The sequence below is a fragment of the Xiphias gladius genome, chromosome 17 (assembly GCF_016859285.1).
Source record: "Xiphias gladius isolate SHS-SW01 ecotype Sanya breed wild chromosome 17, ASM1685928v1, whole genome shotgun sequence".
Lineage (NCBI taxonomy): Eukaryota > Metazoa > Chordata > Actinopteri > Istiophoriformes > Xiphiidae > Xiphias > Xiphias gladius.
Window position 1 is genome coordinate 7,907,498 of NC_053416.1, and position 6,000 is coordinate 7,913,497.

Sequence of the window (6,000 nt, forward strand, 5' to 3'; positions counted from 1 at the left end):
TTCACTATATTAGTCCTTGTAGCATATTTATAGGCATAGGTTGTATACACTTGATGATTTCTTACTTTCTGTGTACTTGCAATACTTTTGTAAATCAAGTTCTTTGAAAAAAATATTGCCTCAGCTCCAGTGAACTCGGGTTTTGAATTAACAAGGCTTCTTTTTGAGTCTATTTTTACATGACTACCTCAAGTACAAGTGATAACCTTTAACTCTGCATAATGTCATTGCCCAGGCTATGGTTTTGGGGGTTTTTTTTCGCCTCACATGGACACATAACTTTCCACCTCCTGTACTTGGACAGAAGGTACACACAGTAACTGGATAATGTTATTAAATCTCTAGGATAAGAGATTTAATAACGGGGTTGTAAGAGAATTGTTGAACAGGAAGTCTACTCCGCCAGCTGTAAATTTAAATTGGCTGCCTCCCTATGAAGTCATCTTGCACATAGCTTGGACGCCACTTTTTCCACAGCAATAAGGCTGAAAAGGCGTCTTTCATCATTAGGCACCCATGCTACCGCTGCAGTAAAGCTGTCTTTGATATATATATATGGCATATTAATGCCAGAAATGAATGTAGCTTTTTTTTTTTGTAACGTAGGGAAATTTTGGAAAGTTTGGAAGATGTTGATATCTTTTTCTGCTGCTCTCTGAATAACTCCAAACTGCCGTTCATTTCAATACATTTTTCTTGTCAAATTCTTCATATACATATTTATAAGATGAGATGCCTCAGCAAAAGCCAATCTTTTTACCTTTTTTCTTTTTTTTTTTCTTTTACCTTACCTCTGTAAAATAAAATGCCTGAACTGTCAGTGGAAAAAGATTTAATTAGAATTGGGCTTCATCCCTCTGGCTTTTTATTTATTTATTATACTGTATTAATGTATGTTTAAATTCAATTCATTTATTTATTTCCACTTTTTTGCAACTATAATTTGTGTTTTACATACCGTCACCATCTTCACAATGTTAGTGACTTCCCTTTGGTTTTGGATTCCTACAGGAAATATTCACTCTGCTCTGCTGGAACCAGCCACATGTTTAGGGTGTTTCAAAAAACAGCAGAGAAACGCGAAGATTTTTAGGCGTGGTGCTGGACCATATGACTGATCTGAAGACAGCCTTTGTTTTCATGTCATGAAATTATGTGTGGACTGTGGGTAAGTTGCTGGGCAAGAATGAAGGCGTCACACTTTGAAGGGGCGCTGACAGGATGGGCTTTGGTTTAGTCTACTATTGAGTCAACTGCCTATGGTTTGTTGCTTAAAAACACATGGAGGCAGGTGATGGAACAATAAAGTGCCAATATTTTGTGTAAGCACAGAAATTAGTGGAGAAGTCACCGTAACAGTAGCCTATTTAGTAGAATCTATTGGTTAAATTAAGGAGGAGATCTGTTCACGATGCCTAAATGATCGGGGAAAATATAGTTTAAAATCATATATACAGTATTATAGCAACACTGGGTGTGTCGAAGCTGGTTTTTGTATCTGTGATGTATAAATGAAGCAGTGTAAAAGACAGGCAAAATTACATTTAAATGGATAATAAATATGAAATTGCTTTGTGGGAAAGTAAAGCTTCAAATCTGTTAGTCTGGATTTTTAAAAAATGTTGAGAGGGGCTAATTTCATACAACAAACCAAATGAAAAGAATCCATGATATATATTTTTTTTTACAACATCAGTGCTAGAAACACCTCACACCTCCCTTGGTTCTCATCAAAATTTTGTTACATATCTCCGGCGCTACAAAACCTTATAAAACCAAGCAGCCGTTCAGCAGAGCGCTCTACAGTCCTCTGTGTCTTGCACAGGGGGGCAGTAACTATTTGTCTCCCTGTTTCCGTCACTGGGAGCAGCTGCAGGATTTGCATCCGAGATTTGCACTTGATGTCATTACCAAAGCAGCGCTGATGCGTGTTTATCATAGATTTCACTGGTATGGTTATGCTCACAAATCTCTTCAAGCTGATAAATTGCGCTTGGCCGCAGTTCCTTCGCCTCCTGTTAAAAAAAAAAAGAAAAAAAAAAAAGAAAATGAGGGTGAGTAAGAATGAATGAAAGCAATGTTGCTTCTGAATAATTGCCTTCCTGTCAGTTTTGTCCTCAGCCTAGGGGTTAAATGATTAACTGCATTATTTACTCTGCCTGTCAATACTGGTGCCTTTGTTGTTGCGGCTGCTGACGCTGTTTGGTTGCAACCCCACGACAGAGGAGTGGCAGCGATCCAAAAATAGGTTCGGGCAACGCAGGAAAACAGTCCAGAGCAATGATGGACAGCAGATAACGCACTGACATCCACAGCAGACAACACAGAGACAATCTGTATCGTCCTGTGGACCTGCTGTGTTTTCTCCTGCTTCTCCAGTTTCTTACGGGCCTGGGTGGGCAAAAGACATGATGGAGCAGAGTGACTCTATTATCTCATTTCAATAAACAATATATAGCCAGAGTCACAACTGGTCCATCATTAGTTTAAAAAAAAAAAAACACCAAAAAGAAGAAAAATAAACCGTTTTTGTTTCTGTTGTCAGTATAAAATAGACAAGACATTTAAGGGCAATAAAAAAATAGATATTGATGATAATAATGTCATAGAAAAAAGTAAATAGAGAGAAATCTGTGTTTTGTCTGAATGAAGAGTAACCTGCTGACAGCCTGCAAGTTCTTCACTGTCCATCAGATGGCAGAGTTTATCTTCAATGATAACAGCGTGATATTGTTCACCAGCTGTAAAGTCAAGCAGACTTTTGACATGTTGTCATGTCAAATAAACATTTTAGAGCTTGTAAGATTATGTAACCGTATGCCGCAGAGACTAACTGTGAGGCTACAAGCCCAATAAGTGCAAATACAGGAATAAGTCTGGAGTCTGAATGTAGAACCGATCGTATGACTTTTTGACCCTGTTATATCTCATTTTGCAAATTATCTCAGAACCATTGCTCAGCCAGACTCCTCAGGGATAGAGATGGTGCAAAGTGGTGAAATATTCAGCTGATTAAAATGCCAAAGTGAATCTTACTCCAACTTAAGAAGGCATCTTTCTTTAGCTGCACACCATGTGGGTGTTTCGATGTCTGTTGTCTAGAATGATTATTATTATTATTATTATTATTATTATTGTTGTTGTTATTTATTCACAGCAAGAAGTATACCAAAGAGGCAGGTATAGGAATTTGGGAGGATCCAGGGGCATTAACTGCAGTCTTGTCATGCTGCTGCTTCTGCTGAGCAGCGCCAGTGGAGCAACGGGGGATTAAGGATTCCAATTTGCAGCCTCTTGGTCACAACGCGGCTTCTTGAACCTTCTGCCAACCATCACTCCTAATACTTTCCTGACAGCTGTATTTGATGGAAGGCTCCCTCACTTGTTTTTTTTTTTTTACCGTATTTACCCTCTGACTTTGACCAGAATAGTGTATTAAAAATCACATTTATTTCTTTGTCTAGTTTGTTGGGATTTTAGTTTTATGCAGGTATGTTGACTGAGTGCTTAAAACCAAACACCATACAAATATCTTCGGAAAACAAATATGAAGCGCTGCATACATTAAGAGGCACATTTCCCCCAAAAGGATCTAATAATCAAGCAGTAATCCATAAATGAATCCCCAGAGGTTGGTTGGCTGATAGGAATAAAACTTTGATATGCCAGGTTCATAACATTTTTGCCAGACTAAAACATAATACGTAATCACGTTTGATGATTTGCATATAAACAGCGTTGTCATGCATTTTCTTCTCTTATCATGTCAGATACTTGATTGAAACATAAACAACTTGCTCTATGATTTTTTTTGCACCAAAATATAATTTAATTCAATTAAAGTTGTAATGATAATGGTACCATACAACTCAGTCAACAATGTAACAATAATGCGCAATTCTGAGAGTATGATTCTATGGTAAAACTGTGGGGTAAAAGACCCAATGCTATTTTTAAACAATGGAAAACGGCAATAAAAGGATACATGTGTGAAAATACAAAAAAATTAAACAGCTATCTAGTCTCCACCTCATGTGAAATTAAAATCAACAACTGCTTAGTAAATTTTGTAAAATTAAATGAATCAATAAATTCTCTAGAATACAAAAGACCACTTCAAAAGTTAATCTCATAGGCCAACACCAAAGCTACACTTGGAGAATGTATTTTCCATAACATGCAAGACAATATTGCCCGGAATCAGTTTTGGTATTACAGGGCAAACATCATGACTCAATGGCCTATTCTATTTGAACTGTATTAAAATTTTAAAAGATTATATGCGCTGTTATATGGATAGGAGATCTTAAAGTCAAAGAATATGAAGTCATTTTTCTCAGTCCTTCTGGGTCTATCCCTCATGCCGCTGCTGTTCTTCAGGTGTGTGGAGCACACACTCACCATCATGTGCAGTTTTTCAGCGTAATCGTTTGTGTGAAATTACAGTTTGCGGAGCTGAAATACTATAGATATCAATGCCAGTTGCTCCAAGTGCCGAGGCAGAGAGAAACAAATACAAAAAAACAAAGATGAGAAAAAGAGAAGTTTCGGTGTGTAATTATCTCTCTGAAAGATAAGGTTCAATTAAACTTTGTTCTACTGCAGAACCAATGAAATATCCTCACCTATTTGGTCCAGTAGAGATGGGGGACAGGGTGGCCCGCTGTGGCTATTTTCTCCTCTCCAAATTAAATCGATATCTGTTCACGCTGTGCTGAGGGGAGGGATGGAGTCATGGACACACATACTTACTTACAGACAAAAACACAAACAAGGCTCGTGCTCGGGGGACACAGAGTCCCTCTGCCTTCCTCTGTCTTTTTATCCCTCTTCCTCATTTCCGTTCCGCCCCTAAGCAGATGCAGATTGCTTATGACAGATAGCATCGGACTGGTGCCATTTCATTAGCGTGATGTATTGCCGGTGACAGGCTCGGGCCAGATAGGCTAGGGATTTGAGCATCACCTCTAAAATTCTATGCCATCCAGGAGTATCCTCCCGACTGCGGATTGACAGGTCTCATCTCTCAGCAGCACCTTCATTCACTGGTATCACCCCTGTTGGGAGAGCTCACGGCTGAGATTGTCTCGCACCCTGAGCTCAAAAAAAATGTTCCGTCAGTGTTAGTTAAAAGAAAAAAAAAGGAAAAAAAAATCAGAGAAGGTGAAACAGGCTTCCTACCTGGAGGATAAAGAGATGAAAAGGCAAACTGCAAATCTCTACTGAGATTTATCCATGTTGAACAGGCATTTTCCCGTCACCTTTGGCAAGAAGAGAGGTACATTAACTGATCATAATCAGGTCCAAATTTAAGAATCACAGTCAAATGAGTCTCTTAAGTGGCTCTATTTTGTGACATTTGCTTACAGATGGCACATTTAGATGCCAGGAGAGGCCTTGTGATGTCCTCTGATACATCAATCTATCCTCAGTTATCTCGTCCTCTTTTCAGTCTCTGCCATTTTCCCCACAGTTCTCCACTCACCATCACTCCACTGATACGGCTCCTTAAAGGGAGCGTGAGTGACTGGCCAGCCAGGTTGGTAAATGATTTGTCAAAACTCATCACGAGAGCCCACAGCTTTCACACTGAACCAGGGTACAGTTAGATAATTGGCTGATTGCAACTTTCATTGGCAGCTCAGGTCAAGGAACCTTCTGTTCCCACGGGGGGTCCATTGTATGTTGATGATTGTAGACTGTAGTCTGCTCCCTTTCTCCGTCAGTGATGTACAGTATGAGCGTGTAGGCTGAAAATAATGCAAACACCAAATAATGTTTTACAAAATATGGCAAAAACCCCACGACAAAGGCCTTAAACTCTTCAGTTATTTTGTCACAGTTATAGACACTGCCACAGGGCTGGGTTATGTTAGGTTGAAGGCCAAATTAGCAGCATCCATTGGCTCTGGCTTGCAATCACGCTCTGATATCCACGTTTTCAGAGCAAAATGAGAAAAACGGAACGGAACGCCAAAGAGGACAAGTCAACCGTGCCAA